The sequence below is a fragment of the Symphalangus syndactylus genome, chromosome 18 (assembly GCF_028878055.3).
Source record: "Symphalangus syndactylus isolate Jambi chromosome 18, NHGRI_mSymSyn1-v2.1_pri, whole genome shotgun sequence".
Lineage (NCBI taxonomy): Eukaryota > Metazoa > Chordata > Mammalia > Primates > Hylobatidae > Symphalangus > Symphalangus syndactylus.
In genome coordinates, this window is record NC_072440.2 from 42,334,329 (window position 1) to 42,360,095 (window position 25,767).

The window sequence follows — 25,767 nt, forward strand, 5'->3', positions numbered from 1 at the left end:
GAAAGATAATTAAATAACCATATACTTTCTCCTGTACTTATCCCTTCACCACAACACCTATGCTAAAAAAAAATAGTCATTATTAATGATGAATCATTTTTACCTTACACTAAGGCCCTTCCTGTCTGTGCAGTCTACCCTCCCTCCCTCCATCAGCATCTGCTACCTACTAGATATCATCAGTCACACTGCTTTTCACACCATTTGTCCCCCTGGTCCACTTTAAATTCAAACAAAGTTGGCTTTCTTTCTAGCCAGTTACTATGATCATTTCTCACAGCTTATTTCTAACTCTTCCTTTGTTCTCTCCTCAAAATCTAGACTCTTTATGACCATGTTCTTGACTATTTGGTTCTCTTCCCACTCATTTTCTTTTTTGGGGAGAAAAAATTCAAAATTCATTTACCAACAGACAGCATCAGCAGGTACAACTACAGGGGTTTCTCCACAGATTATACATTCACAAGACATTATTAGCTCAACATTGAGAAAGCCACTGGTGTGTTTTCTGTAACAATATCCACTTCACAGTGTGAATAGGTACTATTGTTGTATTCACTTACAATTCCAGAAGGAAAGGCACAACTTGCCCAAAAAAAGCAGGGGTGGAGGGAATCCTAAAGTCAAGTGCAACAACAAAAAGATAATACTTTGGCCAATAGCCTTGGATCCACATTTCAGTCAGGGCCTTCCACATAGAGGGAAAGACTTTTCTCTCAGAAGTTAGTCTTTCTTTCTTTCTCCTTTCTTATTAAACCAGGAACAATTTTTCGTTTGCTCAATATTACATGCACAAAAGGAAATTACAAAAAAAGGCATCACAAAACCATCTTGAACGTTCACTTCTTCCCAGCAATACATCAACTCTTAGGTTTTAGACAGGGCCTGGGAATATTTTAGTGGTCTTAAAATAGGAAAACAGACCCTATGTCTATGAAAAATAAAAAATAAATGAGGTTAGATCAGTGAAAGCTTTCACATCCAGGACTTGCCTGTTCCAACTTCATAGCCTTCATGAAATATTCTGCAAGAAAACCAAAAACTCTTCATAATTATTTGGCATAAGTCATAGAAGGAAATTCAACAAAACAAAATTAGTATGTGAACGTGTGATAGGAAACGTGCCCTTCCATGAGTTTCTTCTCAAGAATGAAAACCCAGTTCTTCAATAAAGTAGGCATTGGCAAACTAAATTAAGTCATCTGAGATTCCCCATTCAGGTGCCCACCTCTTCTGGAGTTCAGGAAAAGGAAGGCATCTAAGAAGTGTGAGGAGGACATTGACACTCTCGGGGCTCCAACTGAACTGTATTTAAATAAGTAGCAACACACTATTGACTCCCTAAGGACTAGCATAAGTCCATTTGAAGGCATCCTACTTAAAGTTCTAAGGTTGAAGCAATTTTACAATTTTACAACCTTAGTGTTTTTTTGTTGTGTTTTTTATTATTACATTCAAAACAACAAACAATAGGATGAGGACAGGGTTGGGGCATATAAAACAGGTCCCTAATTAGATGACAGACCTGCATAGAGTTACCATAGAAGTATACAGTACCCCTCTCCCCTCAGTTAGGCTATGTAGTTGTCTTTGCCACTGTTGCTCAGTAAGTTCCAATGGTTCTACCTTGAAATAGGTAACAGTCTTTGGAAAAAGTCATTCTAGGTTGTACAAAAGCTCTATGTATACAGTTTGTCACAAGTAACAAAGCTTCTTTCCAAAATTAAAAAAAAAAAGTCTGTATTTGTTTTGGTATTTTTTTTATTTTTCAATTTTTTGCAAAGCAATATAGCAACAATTGTGATTGTAGAACTTGCCTGGGGTTGTGATCACAACCATCATAAACATCATTTGCATATCAGTAAGAAAAACAAAACAGGAGGGGATGAGTTCTTACAAAAAAAAGTGGATTCTAGAGATTTCACTCTGTCTGCATTTCTCCTTTCATGCAAGTTCTCCTGTAGCTTAGCTGACTGCAATCTTGTTTTCTTCCAGTAAGTGAGGAAACTGGTTTTGGGAATGCTGTCAGTAGCACCTGGTTTTTCCACATCTGCACTGATACCTGATTAGGAGCCATCCATCTTGGAGTAGGCGAATCTGCTACTGCAGCACCACGGCATTGGCGAACTTCTTCTGGCAGATGGGGCAAGAATGCTGCGTCTTCATGGACGTGTTGGTTCAGTAAAACCCAAGGTGTGTCTTCAGGTTACCTTTGGTAGAAATGACTTGGCCACAGATCTCACACTAGTATGATCTCTCCCCGTTGTGGGTGCAGTAATGCATCTTGAGGGAGCTCTGGCAGCTTAAGACTTGGTCGCAAATGAGACATTCGTTGGGTTCGGTGGTCCATTCCCTTGGAAGCCACCAGTCCTTTGGGAATTATGGTTTGGTCCCACCCCAGGATGTGTGGGTCCACTCTCACTTTCTGGAGAAGGCCCAGGCTGCAAGTTGCTTGGCCGGGGGCCACCCTTGAGGTCCTTGGGGTTAGTCAACAAAGAGGGATTCTCAGGTAGCCCTACCAAGGGGGTTACAAGGACAGGTTTGCTGTCTAGAGAGAGACTTGATTCATCTACAGGGAGGGGTACAGAGAGTGCATAGGGGATGCCATTGCCTGTCGCCACTTTGTGCTGGAGCTCGGCCAACAGCTGGGGGTTTGCCTTCACCTGGGGATGTCGGCAAAAGTGCACCTTGAGGTCGTTCTTGGTGGTGAAACTATGACCACAGACAGAGCACACAAAGGGTCTCTCTCCAGTGGGAGTGGAAGTGGATCTGCTAGGAGTTATCAGTCCCGAAAACCTTGCTACAGTACTTACACTTGTGCTTGTAGAGGACGGCATCATCTTTGGATTTGACATCTACCACGGAGATGTCCGGTGGCTTCCCTTCCCTTGGATGGGTCTAGCGCCACAGTGGAGAAAGGGCTCTGGAAGAGCACCGAGCCCGGGGCCTGAGGATGTAAAGCACTGGGGAGGCGGGACATGACATTTAGGAGCACCGGGGTCCCATCCGGCTTTGGAACATTGGGCGTCAGCCCTGGGGACAGGGAGCTGGTGGCAGAAGGGACGCTGGCGTGAGGTAGCTTGGCTTGTTTCAAGGCGTCCAGAGACAGACCTTGGCTTCCAGCTTTCTGGCTGAGCAAAACCACAGCTGCAGAAACCTGCTGGGACATGTGGCTGCCCAAGGTCTTCAGGGTGTCGGCCCCGCCCCGCTGGAGTGCAGGCTTGAGAGGCTCATGTGTTCACCGGGATGCGGACCTGCTCGGTGAGCTGGGTCTGCTGTAGCTGCTTCTGCTGCTACAGACACAGCATCGGCTCAAGGATGCTGTTGGCGCCAGGCACAGGGGCAGGCAGGGCATCTGCGCTCCGCTGATTCACCGCCACCTTGGTGCCCCATAGTGCCTGCAAGGACACGTTAATGTTGGCCACTTTGCCTTTGGTTAAATATCTTATGTACTCGGGGGTGGGTGGCAGGGCCGTCTCTGCCATTAGATACCTCGCAGATTCCGCACCAGCTTCTCCTTCATGTCCTCTGAGCTGCCCCCATTCTCCCTGTGGCCATCCTCACTGCTTGGACTGGGTGGCTGGTGGCTCAGTACAGCTTCAGAGATGTCTTCTGAAGGCACTGGACCCTCGCCATCATTCATGATGAAGACGGGTGGATTTTTAGTGCAATTTTTCTTATGTTCCAAGAACTCAGAGATGCTAAAGAACTTTTCTCATAGACTTGCGTTTTCTCATAGACTTGCGTTTTCTCCCACCGAGCACCAAGCTCCCCCACCGCCGACACGGCGGGGGCCACATCTACAAACTCCCGGGTCGGGTCAGCTGCTGCAGCTGCTGCTCGCCCTGGTCCTCCTCCGAGATGATGTGCTGGGATTTTGCCTGCTTGGGCCTCGACATGGTGCGAGCAACCAGGCGCCAGGAGAGCCGCAGTTATTTGCTCTCTCTGCCACAAATTCCAGAGTTGGGAAATTTACCCACCTTCCCAGCTCATTTTCATTCTGACTTATGTGGACCCTCCCTCTAGCCCCAGAAGAATAATTTTCTGTACTGCCAAGAATATATTGTGATTTGAGAATCTTTCTTTAACAAAATTCACGTGTTTATTAGTTTTCCATCATTGTACAAATCTTCCTGTCTATGACTACCTTACCGACCCCATGCCCCCGCCACAAATCAAAAGTATAAATATTAGAAAAGTAAACCTATAAATATGACAAAGATGTAAAATGGCCAGTTTTGTCATAGGTCAGTTCTTAACATTGAAAATCCTTCTGCCGGTATCTTTTATTTTCTGCTATTATCTTATATTTGTTTTTCACGAGGACCCATAAGAATACAGAAGAAGAAAACTTAGATCCAAAGGACTCTCAAACAACAGTGGTGTTGGGACACTACTTAGCTTTTTCTACGGCTGGAAAAGGAGAGCTCATGCGGGTTTTCACAGCTTCCTTAAAAATGCAGGACTATGACTCCAAGCTCTCAAAATATCTGGAGGGAGAGCTGTGAGCATACTGGAGAATTCACTGAGAAATCTGGGCTCGAAGGACAACAAATTATCATTCTCCAAAAAGAATAGGAGTGGGCATCTGGGCACTGGTAGCTTTCTTTCTAAGAAAGAAATTGTTCTGCTTTTTGAGTAAGACAAGACAGAGCCATAGGTGAAACTCTATACATACTATTAAGAGTGAATTAAACATTTATATCAGACAGGCTATATAGCGTGTCTCTATAAATATATTTATTGATTATCCTAAATCATATTATTTTAAACAGTCAAGGGTTTTAGCTAACAAAGATAAGTTTTTTTTAATTCTACATAGAATAAAAGACTAGAATTCCTTCTTAGGTAGTATCCCATTCCCACATGCCTCACAAGTTGGATCTTGGAAACCATGACGCTCTTACCACTCCTTTGCTGGTGCTGGAGACGATTGCAAGTGCAGCTACTGAAAGGAAAATTTTAACTGTGAAGCATCAAAGTTGCCAGGAGCTTCGAAGCTCTGAAGCAGAATCTATTGTTGCTTTGTTTTTGCTTTGTTCGTTCTGTCTGACAACATTTAGACAAAGTTAAAGAAGACAAAAAGTAGATAGAAGACAAAGACTAACAAAGGAAAGTCCAGAAAGACCATCCAAAACAAAGACTCTCTAGTTCCAAGTCCTTTCTATTTCTATATAAACTTGAGGCATTCAGTCACTAGTCTTTTATACTTGTGTCTTCTTGACTTGAATTAAAATGTGTCATGCTGGCCGGGCACGGTGGCTCACGCTTGTAATCCCCGCACTTTGGGAGGCCGAGGTGGGTGGATCACGAGGTCAGGAGATCGAGACCACGGTGAAACCCCGTCTCTACTAAAAATACAAAAAAATTAGCCAGGCGTGGTGGCGGGCACCTGTAGTCCCAGCTACTCGGAGAGGCTGAGGCAGGAGAATGGCGTGAACCCGGGAAGCGGAGCTTGCAGTTAGCCAAGATAGCACCACTGCACTCCAGCCTGGGTGACAGAGCGAGACTCCATCTCAAAATAAATAAATAAATAAATAAATAAATAAATAAATAAAAATAAAAAAGTAAAATAAAATGTGTCATGCTGAGAATCCAATTACTTGACCAAGACAAAATTTCATTAGTCACCAAAGAGCCATAAAATACTGCTGTGTTCAAGGAGGTTCAAACATGTTGTCATCATTGTGAACTCGGCAAGAGTCTAGACTATGTAACCACTTGTTATCAGAAATCAGTCAGGGAAACTCCTGGAAGAAATAAATCCCTCATATGGCTTCAGTCCCACCTCACCTTTCAACACCATCATGCTCTCCACTCCAATCATTAGTTTTATCTCAATTCTTCAAATACTGCAAGACTTCTCTTATGTCCAGGTCTTTGAATATGCAGTTGCTTCTGCGTAGAATATTCTTCTACTTCTCACCTTATTCATTCCTCTTTCAGATCTCATATCAGTATCACTTCCCTCAGGGAGCCCTGCCTGGGTCCCTCTCACAGCGTATCACCTAGCAGAGCACCCCTGCATTAATAATTCATCACTTAATGTGTATAGGCCTTGCTAGACTCTGCATTTCATGGAAGAAGGGGCTGTCTCCATTACCACTCTATCCCTGAAACATAATACAATTCCTGACACTCAGGGTCACTCATAAAGATTTACTGAATAAATAAATTGACGGAACACTTAGATGTGCAACTAAGACATAATCTAACATCAAATTAATATAGGACAATTCTATATGAGCTGGTGGGGTCAAAAGTCAGCTAGTGACCACAAGCACAAAAACAGCTAAATTTCCACAAGTCCAAAAGCAAGGAAACTCTTTAGCCCTTGTTGTCAAAAACCAAATATCAATTTGGAAAATTGTGCCACTAAATCAACCAAGAAAGTTGTTTAAAATGCAAGAAATGATCAACTATAACTCAGTTTAAGGAAAGTCCAAGAAGTTGTGTGTGAAGCATTTTGGTTTGTTCTTGGTTCATTTTCTTTCTTTCTTTTCTTTTTTGAAACTGAGTCTCACTCTGTCACCCAGGCTGGCTGGAGTGCAGTGGCATGATCTCGACTCACTGCAACCTCCACCTCCCAGGTTCAAGCGATTCTCCTGCCTCAGCCTCCTGAGTAGCTGGGAATATAGTCATAAGCCACGATGCCCAGCTAATTGTTTTGTATTTTTAGTAGAGACGGGTTTCACCATGTTGGCCAGATGGTCTCCATCTCTTGGCCTCATGATCTGCCCACCTCAGCCTCCCAAAGTGCTGGGATTACAGGCGTGAGCCACCGCGCCCTACCTCTTTGTTCATTTTCAAAACACCATGTGGGAGTCTTGGCATATTGAAGCAAACATGATAGATTAAAAGTAGAAAATGTGCATAAATATTAGATCAGAAAATAAAGGCAAGCAAGTCAAGCCTTTGGAAAAGCAATTTTCAGAAGGGCTAGAAGAGGACTCTAAGTATTCAAAAGTGGCCTAAAAGTGACCTGGAACAGGAATAAAATAAAATAAATGCAGCTTACTTTATTGATCATTCAGTACATGCTTTGCAAGGTGATAAACATTTCGTAAGCATTGCTTCTTTAGTACTCAGAACCCCCTTGTAATAAGGTAGGCACCATTGTACTCTCACTTTATAAGCGAGGTAACTGAGGTTCTAAATGGTTAAGAAATTTTCCTAAGCTTATATAGACAGTGTGAAAACCCATATTCAAATCCATATTTCTGGAGCTCAAATTCTTAAACTCACTGCACTACAAATTACCTAAATCTAAAATTCCTGCATCCCATTTCTTCTAAATCCAAATCAACATCTGCCCCCTCAGTGACACTTAAAACCACCCTGCATTGCTTTCCCAAGTGTTCTGGTGAAAACACTCGGGAAGAGTCAGTTCTCCAGGGCAGCCACAGAGTATTCCATAAAGAAATTCAAAGAAGAGCTCCAAAATGTGGTGAGCCAGCTCTGTGCGCATAGCCTCCTGTTGAGGCTCAGAATGAGAATGCATTAGTAAAATATTTAGTTTTTTTTTTTAATTCTGCACACGTGTCATTGTGTGTGAGTGTGCTTCTATGTGTGTTTGTGTACATATATATGAGCCTAAATGCTCTGGAAGAATTCACACCAAACTCTAACAGTGGTGATTAATGGGAATGGGTATAGAATTAGAAGCAGGAATTAAGAGGAAATGTTTCTTTTTAGGCTTCATACTTCTGTCATACTCATAATTTTTACTAGGCAATTAAGTCAAATTTTAATTTTCTTAAAAGGCATCTAGCTCATGTTTCTGCTGGATAAGAGAATGATCTTATATTAATTGCAGCTATGACAGGTAGCTCTCTCCTCTTACCCATCTGCAGTGCTGCACAGCCTCCTGATACTTTTCCAGGGGATACTCCCTTCCTTACTGCTGCTGGAGCAATTTCAGCCTATTGCATTTTTTCCTTTCTTCATGTACTAACTTCTTCGATCATAGCCACTAAGACCCCATTTAATTTAGCTGCAATAAACATATTCTTAACTGCTCCCAGAATACTTCAGGGCACTATGATCTCTTTGGCCACAAAAATTTGACTCTAACTAGGACTCAAAGATATTCTGCCTTCAAATAAGTGGCCCATACCAGTGATAGCAATGGGTTCTATCTAGTCCATTAAATTTCATGTCAACGCACCTGTAGGATTAAACCTGAAATTATCTTTAATTTGTCTGTCTTTCTCATTTCCTAAATGTCCAGATTCTGCTTCCCCACATTATAATTTTATTAAATACACAATTGACACATGAATATGCTCTTTATAAAAGAGAATAACCACACAGAAGTATATCAAAAAGACCCTCCCTTGACTTTTTCTCTAATTGCAAAGTTTGTCACTAAAAACTGTTTGTATGCATCCTTCCAAATATATTCCAATGTGTTTGTAACATAATTGCATAATATTGTTTTGTGACTTGCTTTTTTCATTCCTCCATTCCAAATATATTTCAGATCCTTTCAAGTCAGGATATTTGGCTCTGCTTAATTTCTTTTCATGGTTTCATGGTATTTATGGTGTGACCATATCCTAATTAATTTAAGCTCTACTGTACTGATGGAAATCTGGAACATTTCCACATTTAAACTCTTACAAACAAGGCTGCAATGAATACCCTAATACATAGATCTATATACACGTTTTTAGTTTTTCTCCAGAATAGTTCTTAAAAACAAAATTCTTATTTATCGTCAATTTTGACAAATATACCAAATTGCCACCTAAAAATGTGCCACTATTGTTTCATTCTCTAGCTTTATGGATATTTTTTATCTGAAATAAGAAGATAAGCCAAGAGTTCCTGCATTCCTTGTGGAGTATTCTTCCTTTTCAAAATTACCTTAGCGCAATTCTCATTCAGTCAACTTTATGATCAGGCTTTCAAGTTCCACTAAATTTTTTTGTAAAGCAAGAAAAGAATGAAGAACTGAAGTTCTTGGTTCCTTGGGCTTGCACTCACTGTGTCTTCTACCCTGTAAGAGAAGCAGTCAGCACCCTGGAACAGCAGACCTCTGACCTGGTGGGCACCAAAGTCGGGAAGGCCAGCCTCATCTTCTTTACCTAATGTCACGCTCAGGGCAGCCTGACCAAAGGGCTCTCTGGATCCCAGCTTGGCTCTCTGGATCCCACCTTGCCTGTGGACTTCAGGTGAGAGTGGCATCAAGGGTCTCAAGGAGCAAGACAGAGTGGGCTATGACGTCAGCCTGTCCCTGTCGTCTATGCGAGCCTAGGGAAGTCACAGGCCCCTCCCTCGTTGGTTGGTAATATGTGTTTCGCTACTGTAACTGCAGAGGCTTGCTATAAGGACTAGAGATAGTGTCTGAAGGGTCTAGCAGAGTACCTGGAGCAGGTTAAGTGTACAGTGGTTCAAAAAAGACAGAGGGACTTGTTTTCACTCATTTTCCATCAACCCCTTCAGAAGCCTAGAATCTGGTGATTTCTCCTCTCCACTCCTCACTCCTCCCTAAAACTCCTCTGTGAGAGCAAAGTTCATCCTGACATCAGTCACCACTTGGTGTGAATGTATTAGGGGCAAGGGGCTATGAAATCTGTGTCTCAGGAATGACCCAGGCCAGGGAACCTAAGCTCTCATCATCTTCTCCCAGCCACAGCCTCGGGCCTTGAACCCTTCACTGTCTTAAATTGTTCTCCTGTCAGACTGTTTTCCCCATCTTCCTATCATTCGTTCATTCATCCAGCGAATGCTTAGAGAGCATTTGCCCCCTGCCAGGAACCATGCAAAGCATGGGGGATGCAGTGGAGACCCCATGTCCGCCCTGCCTTCAGGCAAGAGCAAGCATTCCCCTCTCCATTCTTTTGCACAAGCACATTTATGTGGCTGTGGTCTAGGATCTCTTTTCAACATGTTTCTCTCTGCTGCCTGCCACCATCCCTAGCCAGGCTTCCCCCACCTCCCCTGCATATCCTGCCTCCTTCACATACAGTTGTCGTGCTGTGAAACTGTTAAAGGGCTTCTGCTAGCAAGCATCAAGGACACAGCCTTAATAATCATGTTCTTTAAATCAAATCAGCATCAAGGCCATCGTATTGAAGAGCCTTATGCCTTAGAATCCCCTCCCTCGAGAAACTTTGCTGTTTGAAATCATATCAGGACCTGCAAAACCAAAATAAACCAGCTTTAACCTAAGACAGATGGAATGCTGAGTGTGTTAAAGCAGCTCTGTCTTGGTCTAGGAGTCCATCAGTTTCCTTGTCACCACTTCTGTTAATCAGAACCATCTGTGCTTCCCTAGTAACATATATTAGCTCTGCTCAAGCATAGCTGCGGGGAACTGTTCCCAAATGCAGGGCTCACTTGACTGGCAAGTTTAATAAATTAATGTTTGTTTTCCAGAACTCAGATCTGTTATCTCATCAACAGTGCTTAATCTCAGTGTTTCCATGGACTGGAGTCCCTCAAGTCCTTCATGGTTGGATGACCAAGATGAAATAACTAGACGTGCTACTAAGAGATTTTTCAGGTGAGGGAAGGTGGACCCAGACAAAGAGATGAGAGGATGTTGGTGAAGAGTCTCCACACTAGACTTGAACATGATACAATTCTATTTCCAGTAAATGTGACCAACAATCCTGTCAAGCTCCCATCTCCTATGGGATGAGAAGCTCCTGAAATAATATCTTAGACTACCTCATAACTTTTCAGTCACATACTGTCATGAAGATAGATTTATTTCATTATTTAAGACTCAACCCAGTTCATTTTAAAACTGCAGGCTTGGCTAGAGATAGTGTCTGCAGTGGCTCACACCTGTGATCCCAGTACTTTGGGAGGTCGAGGCAGGTGGATCACTTGAGGTCAGCAGTTCAAGACCAGCCTGGCCAACATGGTGAAACCTGTCTCTACTAAAAATACAAAAAAAATAGCTGGGCATGGTGGTGGGCACATGTAATCCCAGCTACTCAGGAGACTGAGGCAGGAGGATCACTTAAACCCGGGAGGTGGAGGCTGCAGTGAGCTGAGATGGCTCCACTGCACTCCAGCCTGGGTGACAAAGTGAGTCTCCATCTCAAAAAAAAAAAAAAAACTTCAGCCTTGTCTTTGAGTAAACGCTATGAGGGTGTATAGTGGAGGAAGTGTATAGTGGAGAGTGTATAGTGAAGGAAGTATCTCTCATGAAGGGAGACATGGCACGTCCTTATCCCTCAACTGACTCAAGATCATGGCTTCATGCTCTCCCTCCTACTTCTATGGTCAGGAAAAAACTAAGGCCTGAATAGTTAAAATCAAGATCCTTGCTCTTTACCTGGCCTAAGTGCTTCTGGAATACATGCATGCTGTGAGAGGAAGGAGAAAGAGAGAGATTTCATGCACATTTCATTTGTATATGTCCACTTTAAAGAGAACGCGGTCTCAAGAAAAACGCAAGAGTCACTGTTTGTAGGTGTCAAAGAATTAACATTTTCTAGGTAAAAGTAATGCCACTGGCAATCATTTATGAGTATTTGCCAAATGTCTGTTAGGCAAACCTCTAACACATCAGATCCGTTCTCTTAGTAAATCTATTTGATTCAACAAAAACTGTGTCCACATACACTGAGTGTGCAATTGTTCATATCATTGTCTGCTTGTGACATTAAAAGCATAAAGCAAACCATGAGTTCAGCCTTATATATTATGTAAATAAGATTGGATTTATTCAGTAGGACTGAGGGTACTAAAAACAACATGGCATTTGTCACTGGAATCTGCAAGCAGGCGGCTCAGAATATTCACTCACAAGTAAAGACACAACAATGAGACATGCCACTAGTACCAATCCAAATCAGAAATGTTCACTCACAAAAAATATTTTCATGATGAAACAAAAGAAAGAGCAGCTAAGAAAATTTGACTTCTGCTTAACAAGCGATCCAAAAAGCCCTGCTGAAAAGATGTTTAATAGTGGAATCTTTTTTATGCTGGTGGATTATTCAATTCTGAGCTAAAAGTGCAACTTAAATGATGCATTAATAGCTATGAAGGACATGAATCTAGATTGACATAGAGATGAGTAAGGCAGACAGCATACGAACAGATATACAGACACATATGCACACAACAGGATGTTGGGAAACCGGCCTGGGAGAGGCCAGAAGACAGGGAAGATAGCACTAGGCTGATTTCTTTTGAAGAATTATGCAGAAAAGGAAGCGCTGATGGAGTAAAAAGGAAGAATCCCTGCCACGGAGGCTACATTTGACCTTGGTTCTTGGTTCCCTTCACCAGCAGGTTGAATCAGTGTGGAGCTTTTTAAAAACCTCAGGCTGCTGAGTGATTTCTTGCTTTAAGGCTTCTGTTGCCATGGGAACAGTCATCCTCTATTTTCTGAAAGGTGGTTAATAACTGGATATGAGAGTAATCAGATTCTGTCCCAAACTTGAATTAAGCTCACTTCTGTCTCTGATACTGCCACTCTGGGTGTTATTGCTGAAAATTCAGAATATGTTGGGAACTAACATCCAGAAAAAGACACTAGGTCTATTCCAAGAATTGATTCAGATTCCTTGGTGTGGGTCTGTGAGATATGACGACAAAATCATGATGCATGTGTTTGAGTGCGAGTGCGTGTTTCAGCAAACAAACCAGAACTTGCATAAAGAAAAGCACTCTGTGTCTTGCAAAGCAAATGAGGGGTATGTGCTTAGTCCAACACTATCACTGTTGGAAAATTTTCTAGAACTCTTCTTTTTGATATTATCTTCAGAGCCCCTTTAAAAGCCACTCTGGGAAATCCATTTCCTAACCTTGTAGACACGTCTTATGCAGTGAATACATAATTTTATGCCAGTGCCAATGGCCACGGTGATTCCAGAGCAAGAAGGAGTGAACTATTTTTATTTAAACTAGGAGCAGAAGCCACAAACCATCCTTAAAAATTAAATCTATGGCCAGGTACAGTGGCTCATGCCTGTAATCCCCAGCACTTTGGGAGGCCAAGGTGGGCGGATCACAAGGTCAGGAGATTGAGACCATTCTGGCCAACATGGTGAAACCCCGTCTCTACTAAAATACAAAAAATTAGCCAGGTATGGTGGCATGCGCCTGTAGTCCCAGCTCCTCAGGAGCCTGAGGCAAGGGAATCACTTCAACCCAGGTCTCCAGAAGTTGCAGTGAGCCGAGATCACGCCACTACACTCCAGCCTGATGACAGAGCAAGACTCCATCTCAAAAAAAAAAAAAAAAAAAAAAAATTACATCTACACAGACCTATTGGGATAGCTATTACTCAAAAACTAGAAAATAATGAGTGCTGGAGAGGATGTGGGAAAATTGGAAACCTTGTGCATTGTTGGTGACAACCTAAATGGTGCAGCCGCTGTGGGAAAAGGTGTAGAGTTTCCTAAAAAAACTAAACATAAAATCACTATATAATCCAGCAATTCCACTTCTAGATATATATTCAACAAATTGAAAGCAGAGACTTGAACAAATATTTGTCCACCAAAGTTCACAGCAGCATTATTCACGACAGCTCAAATGTGGAAACAACCCAAATGACCATTGACAGATGAATGGATAAACAAAAAAAAAATGTGTTACATGTATCTATTGGAATATCACTCAGCCTCAAAAAGGAATGGAATTCCAATACAATTCTATAACATGGATAAACCTTGAAGACATTATGCTAAGCCAAACACATAAATTAAGCCCAAAACAAAAGGACAAATATTGTATGATTCCAGTAATATGAGGCCCCTGAAATAGTCAAACAATTCATAGAGAGAGAAAGTAGAATGGTGATTGACAGATACTAGGGTGAATAGGGAAGGGCAATTATTTAACTGGTACGGACCTTCAGCTTTGGAAGGTGAAAAGGTTCTGGGGATGGAAGATGGTGTTGGTTGCACAACAATGTGGATGTACTTAATGCCAAGGGATTGCACACTTAAAAATGGTTAAAATGGTAAACTTTTATGTTATGTATATTTTACCACAATAAAAAAATTTCTATAAAGTCAAAGCCAGGAGTATCTTAATTATCTTCAAACCTGCCAATTCTCAGTCAATTTCTCACCTTCACAGCTGATATACACAGAAGTTCTCCAGGACCAACCCAAAAAATAAAATAGTTTTCCTGGCACCCTAGGCCAGATCCTGGTTTGCACTAATAGAAAAGAAAAGCAACCTCACAGTAATGAGACTCAGTCCTATGTGGCATTGCCAGATTTAGCAAATAAAAACATACAACACCCACTTAAATTTGAAATTTAGGTAAGCAATAAATAATTTTCAGTATATGTATGTCCTAAATGTTGCATGAGACATGGTTACACTAAAAATTTTTGTTGTTTAGCTAAAGTTCACATTTAAGTGGGCATCTTGTACTTTATCTGACAACACTAATCCTAAATGAAATTGCTTCTGGCCAACAGCATCATCTCTTCCTTTAAACACTGACTCAAAATCTGCCACTACCTGAGTCAGCTGCACTCAGGCGTACACCACACTGTTATCAGACCTTCTAGTGTAGACAGCAGAAAATAAAGCAGAGATCTGGTCACAGCTATTTTCTCCCACTATTCAATAGTCAATATATGTCCAAAATCTGCCACTTCAGCGCTTGTCCTCAGCCTTAGGGTTAAGTTATATTCCATCCTACCCATTAGCTCAGCTCTCCATGAGGTCTGGAGCCTAGACCAGCCTGGTGGATTGTATCAGTCCTCCCTAATTTCTCATTTGGTTTAGAAATATCACATTGTTTACCATATCATTTCAAGCTCTCTTATATAAATATGTTCATGATGATTTCCAGTGACAGGAAGGCCATTTTAAAACTATCACCACCAAGTTTTTGTGTAAATACACCCCCTGTGTTATTAAACAATTACTGCAATTGTCAAGTAAATGTCATGAAAAGGACATTACAGTCTTCATTTTATATCTAAAGAAACAGAAGAGTCACTGGCTTTCTCAGTCAATAGTTCACTCTAAGTCCATCACTTACTTCTCTCCACCTGCCTTTCCAACCCCCTGGGATGCTTCTTTTCTTAAAATCTGGTGCCATAATTGGGCATGTGTGTGTTTCCTGCCTTGATACCACTTGTTTGTTGCCTTGGGCCTGATAATCCCTATTGTTAAATCTGTAAAAGGTAAATATTCGAAAGCATATGAATGACAGTAATACGGAATTGGTCATGAGGATGGTTTGTCTTTCACTGTGTCACTCCTGGGACAGCTCAAGGGACACACATAACCCTTTCTATAGAGCCTATTCCATTCTTAGCTTCTCAGAGCAGAAATATGCAACTCAATCCAACAAGTACCCTTAGGACTCCCATTATGCAGAAGGCACCACTAACTGAAGCCAAGGAGCCAAATTATTAAGACATTGTCACTGCCCACTAGGCACTCATAAATTCAGGATGTTTGCCCTTAAGCTTCTGGCCACACCTTTTACATTTTCCCCCACTGTTTTCTATTCTTCCACCTACTCCTTTAAATCCAGGCATTTTGCTGGGATCTAAGCTTGGTCTGCCTCCGTTTTGTCCTCCATTCTGTTCCATGGTTCAACTTTTATGTTTATGTTATGTCTGCCAAATTTTCTTACTCTGCCCTAGGCCCAGATTTTTCAAATTCCCTTTGGACATCTCTATCTGGATATTTGTTCCAAGCTCAACACACTTCAAACCCAACACATATTCTTCCTCCCCAGTTCTTCCTTCTGTACTCCTTATGTCAATGGTATCACTATATTCCAAACAGAGGAAGCTGAAACTGTCCCTCCTCACCCCTCCACACAAGCAATTACAATACCCAGCCAGCTCCACTCCCACAATGGCCCTCAGCTCTGCCTCTGCCCCCTCCCACTAGCCATGCCTTGGCTTTTTTCCTCATCCTTGCACATGCGTGCCACAGTTATTGTGGAACTGCCTCCCTAACCTCCAAACTCTCCCTTCTCAAATCCATCTTTCAGACTGCTACCAGACATATCCTACAATCACCAGTTAAATCACACTACCCTCCCACTCAAAAACCCTTAGTGTCTCCACATTGCCTGAAGAAAAAAACCATCCTTAGAATAATATTCAGGGCTCTGCTATCTGGCCTCAGTCTCATTTCTAACTCTTTCTCCCACTTCGTCGCCCCAAATTTCCTATGTGTAAGCCACATAAAAGATTGCTCATCTGGCTCTTTGATGAAGGTGTCTCCTTGTAAATTGCCCCCTCTCCTGGAAAGAGCCCAGTTGCTTGAATCAACATATCTTAATTCAAATGCACTTGTGTCATATTGGTCAAATTATCTTTACCTGAGTTTCCTTACCTTTAAGATGGGGACAATAATTACATGTACCATGGAGTTTTTGTAAGGTTTAAGAGATAATACATTTAAACGAGCTTAGCACAATGCCTAATGTGCACATTTTAGTTCCTGTCATTGTTATTTTTTTAAATTTACCTATATTTATCAACTACTACTCATTCTTTAAGGCCCCAATAAAATGCCACCTCCCCACAGAAATTTCCTCAATTGCCTTAGTCAAAAACCATCATTAGCTCCTCCTTCCACGTCTCATCAATAAGTGTGTCACTCAAGATAGCACATTTTTCACATGACTTTGCATTCTAATTCATTATTTATAGGTACACCCTCCCAACTTTTCCCCAACCCCTACCCCCACCCCACTCACAAGCTCGTGAGTGGCAGCCTCCTGTTAATGTAAGGCCTTTTAGGGCTCCAGCTAAACTTTTTCAATTTAGTACCAGAGGATCAAAAGAAAGTCCTCGATTTTCAAACCTAAGCCCCTGCTGACAACACTTCTCTCAATTGTACTTGAGGCTACAGAAAACCTTTTCATTTTCTGTTTTTACTCCAGTTGCTATAGTAAATGGCTAGTTCTCCCTCATTTTCCTGCTCTTGGAATTGGTTCTTAATTATAAGCTCTTACCTAACAATTGTTTACAAAAAAAATTAACAATTATTTTTTAATTCACTAGAAATCACAGCTTTATCTTCAACTTTTGTTTAAAATCTATGAGAACCACTCCACGGTGACCAAAAAAAAAAAAGAAAGATTTGAGAAGTTTTGGAATAATATCAATAAACAAAAGATGACCAACTACAAATTATACATTTGGGTGTGTGAGAGCTCCCAAATTTATCATCAAGTACACCTCATCGAAGAAATAAAATTTTTCCAAAGAGGTTCATGGTCTAGAGGTAAAATATTTTCTATGTCAAAAACGCAAATTTTGTCCATTTTTCATTAAGGTATAATGGTCTGCCAAATTAATAAAATTTGGATGGACTTGCTCAAAATTTCACATTCTGATTAGAGAGTAGGCCAAAGCTCATGGAAATTTTACCCAAGCAAAAACTTATAGTTTCACATCCAGACCCTGCACTCCATGTTCTTGACTTTGCAAAGGAAATCCTAAGGAAGCTGAGTACAAATTAAGCCTCGCAGTTTCACCAAGAGGCTTGTTTTCCTTCTCAAGCATTTTCAAATTCAAAATAACCTTAATTTACAGGAAGTTGAAAATTATTCTGTTTATTCTACACATTTAGGGGATGTGTATACAAATATTTACTGGACATAAAACTTCAATGTCTTACTACAAACCATCTGACTTCAGAAAACTGAATACATACAGCAATAATTAACAACAGATGAAAATTTTACATGCTCAGAGTTTCATATCTTGAACTTGGGCATACCCTTCAGAGTAGGTACTCATTAGAGCAACAGGGCTTTTGAGAAGCAGGTTTTCATTACTAAATTCTGTTTCTAGAGCACCACACAGACACAGAGGAAAATATTATTCTCTGAAATGAAGTGTGGTTAAAAATAGAAAGCAAATTAGTAGCTAAACTTTGAGATTTCCTGAGTTGAACTTTAATCCTGTCCAAGAAGTGGTTATTGTGAAATCTTTCTTTTTAGCTACAACAAATGAATAACTAAATGAAATTCACCAATAGAAGCACCACAGCATGGAAGTTAAGAAGCTCTCCACTCTTCCTAGGAAGAGAAGTTTGAGTTTGAGCTTCAACTTTATATGGTGGTGTTTCTCAGATTTCATATTTTAAACCGTCTAGGTAATCCATGTCTACCAATGATTCACAGAATCACAGAATTCTGGAATGCAACCATTTCGTTTTACAGATGAAGAAAAGTAGCAATGTGCCCACAGTAAAATTTCTAATCATTTACAATGTTGGGATAGGAACTCAGACTACCTGACCTTCTACCCCAGTATTCCTTTTATTCCAAAACTAGGCATGCCACAGCCCTTCTGCCAAAATCACAAAACTGTGGGTTGCAGGGCCCTGGAGGACAAGATAATAAAGAAGCCAGAGAATGCACAGCAAGTTGCCCACACCCCTTTGCTAGGCAGGCCCTGAAATCACCAAGAAAGACACCACTTCCATCCTACATCCACTCAGAGCACGTGCCCTCAACCCAAATACTCGTGACAGGTGTCTGGAGTGGGATGGCCAGAGCCCACCATTATGAACCCCAGAGTGGATGTGGGCAGCCACTAGAATTCTTTCTAGGGCCATGCTAGCTGAGAAAACCCCAGCTGCCACCAGATGAAGGAAAGATATTTGCTGCAGGCTGGAGCTACCAGCTTCTCCCTGGTCAAGATTTCAGCCTTCCTTGTGGAAACGAAGCCTCCTCTATTAGTCCACGAGGGCTGCCATAACAAAGTACCACATACTGAGTGGCTTAAATAACTAACAGACATTTATTTTCTCATGATTCTGGAGGCCGAGAGTCCAAGATCAAAGAGATAATTTCTTCTGAGGCCTCTGCCCTGGGCTTATAGGTGGCCATCTTCTCTCTGTGTCTTCAAATGGTCTCCTCTGTATATCTCTGTGTCTTAATTTCCTCTTCTTAAAAGAACACAAGCAGTATTGGATTAAGGGCCACCTGAATGACTTTATTTTAACTCAGTTACCTCTTTAAAGACCCCATCTCCCCATCATATTCATAGGGACCAGGAGTTAGAGCTGCAATATATGAATTGGGGGATAAAATAGTTCAGCCCATAACACCTCCTGAACATATCCAAGAACCAACCAGAAAAATCCACTGGCTTTCTTCCTTCCTACAGCTCTTGCTTCTACTAACTGCAGCAGATGCAGACTCATGCTGGTGCTGACCACCCAGACAGGCCTTAAAATTACACCATCTGCCCGACTGGCTTCCCCGGTTCGGGCATACTCCTCTTTCTCTCTCTCTCTCTCGCTCACACCACTCTCGCTCTCTCTCTCTCTCACACACACACACACACACACGTGCGCACACATATACATACAAACATACACATACACATACACAGAATTTTACCGACTCTCTTGCGGGTCTACGTAGATCAGACTCTTCAATTCCGTTAATATAATCATAGAGAATGTCCTAAATTCTGAAAGAACCATAAGAACCTCTAAAAAGCCCTATAGAGATCCATTGGGGAAGAAGCTCTATCAATCCCATTCAACCCACTGTGGTAGGCAGATTTTTAAAGATGTCTTCCCAAGATTCTCATCTCTGATTATTCAATCAAATATGAATCTAAATTCTACTGTGAAGATGTGTTGCAGACAGAATTAAAGTTACCAATGAGCTGACTTTAAAATAGGGAGATTATTCTGGATGACCTAGGTAGGCACAATTATGATCACATAAGCCCTTAGAAGCAGAAGAGGAAGGCAAAAGAGTCCTTCAGAGAAGTGCTGCAGGATGGAGGAGACCTAAGAAGAGGTTGGAGGAATGCAGAGTGTGAGAGGCATTCCACCCACCATTGCTGGCTTTGAAGATGGAGGAAGAGGCCATGAGCCAAAGAATCCAGGTGGCCTCTAGAAGCTGACAAAGACCCCTGGCTAAGATCCAGCAAGAAAGTGAGGACCTCAGTCCTGCAAACACATGAAACTGAATTTGGCCAACAACCTCAATGAGCCTAGAAGTGAACTCTTCCCTAGAGCACCCAGGAAGGAACGCAGCCTGTCCAACACCTTGATTTAGGTTTTGTGAGCCCTGGAGCAGAGAAATCAGCCTAGCCAACCTACAGTTCTGACTTACAGAAGTATGAGATGATAAATTTGTGTTGTTTTAAACTCTTAAGTTTGTGATGATTTTTTACAGTAGTGATAAGAACTATTACACCTGTCCTGTTATTAAATGTAATTTCCTTCCATTTTTCCTTTTTGGGAGTAAACTTCTTCTTACATCACCTAAGCATTATGAGTGGTAGGTGTTATTATTTACCATTAATTAGGGGTCCACATTAAACTAAAAGTTATGCAGATTCTATACATGACCCCTCAGAATCAGTAGTTTACAGCCTCAAACAGGACACTACACATATATCTTAATATATCCACAGTTGTTTCTCTGCCCTGAATTCTGCCCATGACTGCTAGGAGTTGACTGTACCCTTCGGATATCAAAGATTCCTCCAGAGACCTCTGTCCTGTAGATAAATCTTGAATCTGATCCCAGAAAGAACTGCTCTAATCTGCTTCATTGCTATTTGTAATGTTCACTCTTGTGACTTCACATAGTACTTGGAAATAATAATGGCATGATATTTTTTAAAGCACTGTCTTGAAATAAATGAAGTGAAATTTCAGAAAAAAACCCACACCATCAAGGGGATAAAAATAGCAATGAGAAAAAGGAACAACCCAAGCTCTAGGCAAGAATCTCCTGAAAGAACAATAGAAAAACACAACTCTCTTTTGGCACAAGAGTCCCAGGAGAGATATTGTTCCAACCCACCTCTAGGGCATAGGCCACCCCTTGAGCTCTTCCCAGCACAGAACCCATGTTTGTAACTACAAGCTAGGATTTCTTTGGTTAGCACAAAGAAGCCTTAAAATCTGTAACAAACTCCCATTATTCTAACCACAATCTCTCCCAAATGTTGCCTCCAAGTGTCAGGTCCCTGTCACTGGTTGCCTGCTAGACATTTCTTTCCAAGTCTCTCATGAGCACCTCAGACACCACTAGAACATGACAACTCATTGTCTTCCTCTCCAAAGCATACCATTTCTCAACTCCCTCTTTCTTTTGAGCTACCATTTATTGGACATCTGCCTTGTACCTGGCACTGCACTCATATGTTACATACAACATTCATTTAAACTCACAAAGCTTTTACAAATCTGGAAAGTGTATTTCGGAGAGCTTAAATTATTTCTTAAGATTAGGGCCAATTTTGCTGGGAATCATCCCTGTCTCCTCTAAAAAGAAGCAGCTTTCTTGCCCTTGTGGGTGCTAAGCTCTGATCTTCTAGTCCTGGACTGCTGGTAGCCATCTTGCCTGCCACATGCAGAAGAAATGAAACACTGAGAGAAATGAGTTAAAATATGAGGGAAGGCGAAATGATGGAGAATAGAGTGTGGAAGATGGAACACGATCGGTCAACAACCTTTGAGTGTTCGGATCAAGTACCTGTGGCCACTTCTGTTCTGTATTTTCTAGTTTTGGAGCAAGCAAATTCCCTTTTTGTGCTCAGCCCTCACTGAGTTAGGCTTTGTCACTTGCAACCCGAAGTTTTGACTAATATGTCCCTCTGTTCAAGAAAATCACTGCTACCTTTCATTCTCTTTTTCTTTTCATTTTGGTGTTTATGAAACTATGATTAATGAAGTAATGCAGCCACATTGTGGTTTTAGTTTGTAATTAGAATATATCTAACATATTAAATCACTTGCGTGGTGTTTTCAGGAGTTTTATAAGTTCCTTGATTTGGTTGTTTGTCTTTGGTTTTTTTGTGTGTGTTAAGTTACCCAAAATTTTATTGGCTACTAAAAAGTTTCAATTTATCTGATAGAATAAATAATATAGTTCATTTAAAAAATTAAAATTCCCATTGGAATTTACTCCAATCTGTGATATATCTGAAGTTTTTCACAACATGGTATTTTTCCTCAACAATTTTAGTTCTATAACAAAGTCACATTTCAATATTTAAATTAGATCTAGAGATTTTTAACAAATATTGAATAATATTTTTAATTGTTTACTATTTTTCAAGCTATTATTTTTAAATAGAAAAAAATTCTTTTTTGAAAAAAAGAATAATGGTTACTAGATATAGGAGTAGAGGAGCCCACATCTAAGGTAATGTCAAGTGAGTAGTCAGGATTTGTTTTTGAAAAAAAATAAAATACATTTTACAAGTGAGGTATAGTTTTCTAGTTTATGAAAACATAAAATTCCATTTAGTTAGAAATAGTCCTCCCAAGTGAAAATCAGTATAACCTTTTTCAAGGTCACTTTGGCAGCAGCTACAAACAGGTCACATGCCTTCCCTCAGCAATTCTTCCCTAGGAATCTGCCCCTCGGATACTAGAACAGTCACAGCAGCACCGCACACAAGAGAAAAAACTGACAACATATAAATATCCTTCATAAGATTAAAGATATTTAGATACACAACAAAATACTATACAGCTATTAAAAGGAGGTACTAAATTGGAAAGATATACACTATATATTAGTTTAACAAGAGCAAATTACAGAGCCATATACACAGCATATTAGACTATAAAACATATGAATATTACAAAGCGACTTTAACACCTTTTGACCTTGACCCTTGTCATCCACTCTGGCATTGTCCAGTCCCTCCTGATCTTTTCAAAGACTATTTATTCATCTTCCCTCCTCCTCACCTCCCCTGCCCCATCCCTTATGAAGCTCTCCAATGTCTCTTCCCACTGCTCTAAATATGTAGACCCAAGTCCAACTCATGGTCACCATGGATCCTCTCCTGTTCCTGGATTTCACACAATCCTCCTTCACCACCTCACCTTTGTGCATGTATTTCCGTCTGCCCTCCTCCTCACACCCTAGACCTCTGTCCCTGCCTCTTTCCCTTATCAATTTCTACACATCTCTGTTGGATAGTTCCTATTTCCTCCCCAGATCTGCTCACCACCCTTCCCCATTCTACTCTGCCCTAAGAAGCAAACCTGGTGGGGTCTGTCTCCCTTGCCCACTGGCTTCCCATTAGGTTCAGCCAATAGGAAGCCCAGCAGGAGCTAGCAGGGGACAGAGGTATTTATTTCCTTAGCTCCTTTCCCTGCTAGGCTACTTCAGGATTTCTGGTCCTTCAACCAAAGATCCCAGCTCCTCTCCATAGGGCTCTCTCCTTCTGGGTTCTGAAGTGGCTCCCTCATCCTTTCAGCCCAAGGAATGTGATGATCCCAGTGTTACTATCTTTAGGTGCTTCACTATCCCACATGACTCTCCTATTCCCACCACATCTCTGTAAAGGGTGCCTGAATTAAACTATCTTCAAATATTATCATCTGTGTGAGCTAGGACAGGGGCATCATCTCAGCTTAACTGTCACTTGTTCGGTGATGGGATCCACAGACTAGGTTGCCCTGTATAACATGGTACCCTGACTATGGATTTATAGCATCCATCAGAGTTTGCAATTATATCGATTTCTGCAATTAATTTTTTCTCCCTCTCTCTTACTCTCGCTCTTGTTCTCTTTCTCCTTTCTCCACCACTAGACTGTAAACTCCTTGAGGGCAAAGACAATGTCTTTTTATTCTCCCTTGTAGCTACAGTAATTAGCTCAGTGTTTCCCACGTTGTAATGAATAGTACTTGCTACTGGGCCTAGAATTAAACTCTGTATGGTTCTATTATTGCATATATCCTTGTAGTGTCCTTTTCCCTCAGAAAGAATCAAAGCACTGATTGTCATCTGCTTCATTGTCCTGCATGCAGACATGATTAACAAATGCCTGTCGCACTAAATTGAAGGCCTACAGGGAGCCATGTACGCATTTAACCGGATGGTCTTTGACAATATTCACTTCGGCTCTGATTTTGGAAAAATATCAAAGATCAAATACATTCTAAGAATAGTGAACAAACTGTTTGGGGGGGGAATACACTATTCTCAGAGTTACATTTATTTTCTGATATGAAATTCTTTTTATCTTTTGTCAAAACATATGGACTAAATTAAATTGAAAAGATTATATTCCCTTACTATGCAGTTTCATAATGTCTTTCTTCAAAATTGAAACCTCTCAGTTGTTTTAAATGTTATTTTGCTAAGGATTTCTTCCCCTAAACTGACTAAAGAAAACGGAAGTGAAATAACGTGGATGTAATTATACCCTGAAAGAAATTGTAGCAACTGATGTGGAAAGATGAAAATGCCAAAGGCAAGGACTTGCAATGAATGACAGGTGGAAGTTTTGAAAGCCTATGATCTTTCTACTGTTCTGCTCTCTAGTGTAATGCCTTAAAAGAGCACAGCAAAGCAGATCATTATAAAGGCAAGTAGTATAAGGTAGATCATTTCCAAGGGCATCTTTATAAAGCAGTGTACATGTTCCCACTAGAACCACATTATAATTTAAGATTGAGTCCTCTACTGTGAGACATGGTACACACACAGTGGAAATAGTCACATAAGTGATTCCAATGGATGAGTATACAGATTAGAAAAAAATAGTAAAACTGATAGAATCATTAATTTGGCCCAAACAAATATTTATCTGAAATAATAAATAGTAATGAAACATTTATTTACCATCATTTTGTTTATCTTTCTCCTTAGAATTTAGAAGAGCTCATGCATGATTTGAATAGTTCATGTATCCAAAAAACAAATAAAAACTTTCCAAGAGATGTAAATACAAATGCCTGTTTCTTATTTGTATGTTTGCAGGCAGAGATTAAAATTTTATCCATTGACGTTGCAACTCTATTCAAAGTGGCGACCATTCTTTTCACGATAACCATTGCAAAATCTAAATATTTGTAGTCACATTAAGAACCTTAGTTGTGGTCCAGGTGTGGTGGCTCATGCCTGTAATCCCAACACTTTGGGAGGCCAAGGCAGATGGATCGCTCAAGTCCAGGAGTTAAACATGGCAAGACCCTTTCTATTCAAAAAATACAAAAAAAAAAAAACAAAGGAGTCAGACATGGTGGCACATACTTGTGGTCCCAGCTACTTGGGAGGCTGAGGTGGGAGAATCACTTGAGCCCAGGAGGCAGAGGTTGCAGTGGGCCAAGATCACACTACTGCACTTCAGCCTGGGCAACAGAGTAAGACCCTGTCAAAAAAAAACCTTAATTGTTACTACCCAAGGGAATCTACAGATTCAATACAATCCCTATTAAAATACCAATGACATCCTTCACAGAAATTTTTGTAAAAGTTTTAACTTGTATGGAACCAACTAAAGACCCCAAATATCCAAAGCAATCCTAAGCAAAAGAACAAAGGTGGAAGCATCACACTACTTGACTCCAAAATATACCACAAAACTGGAGTAACAAAAACAGCATGGTACTGGCATAGAAACAGAACATAGACCAATGAAACAGAGGGGAGAACCCAGAAATTAATCACATATTTACAGCCAAGTGACTTTTCTAAAGGTGCTAAGAACACTTATTGGGGAGTGGACAGTCTCTTCAATAAATAATGCTGGAAAAACTGAATATCCATATGCAGAAAAATGAAACTAGACCCACACCTCTCACTCTGTATAAAAACCAAATCAAAGTCAAACAAAGACATAAGTGTAAGACCTGAAACTTTAAAACTACTAGAAGGGCCGGGAGCAGTGGCTCACGCCTATAATCCCAGCACTTTGGGAGGCCAAGGTGGGTGGATCATTTGAGGTCAGGAGTTTGAGACCAGCCTGACCAACACGGTGAAACCTCATCTCTACTAAAAATACAAAAATTAGCTGGGCGGGGTGGTGCATGCCTGTAATCCCAGCTACTTGGGAGGCTGAGGCAGGAGAA

General features: G+C 40.9%; 1 protein-coding gene and 1 pseudogene across 1 annotated transcript in view; both read right to left on the reverse strand.

Moving 5' to 3' along the window:
- Nucleotides 1-25,767, reverse strand: part of LOC129467455 (atherin-like) — a 254,344-nt gene that overhangs the window by 187,755 nt on the left and 40,822 nt on the right. The window lies entirely within an intron of this gene.
- LOC129467454 (sal-like protein 4) lies at nt 2,304-3,899 on the reverse strand (annotated as a pseudogene).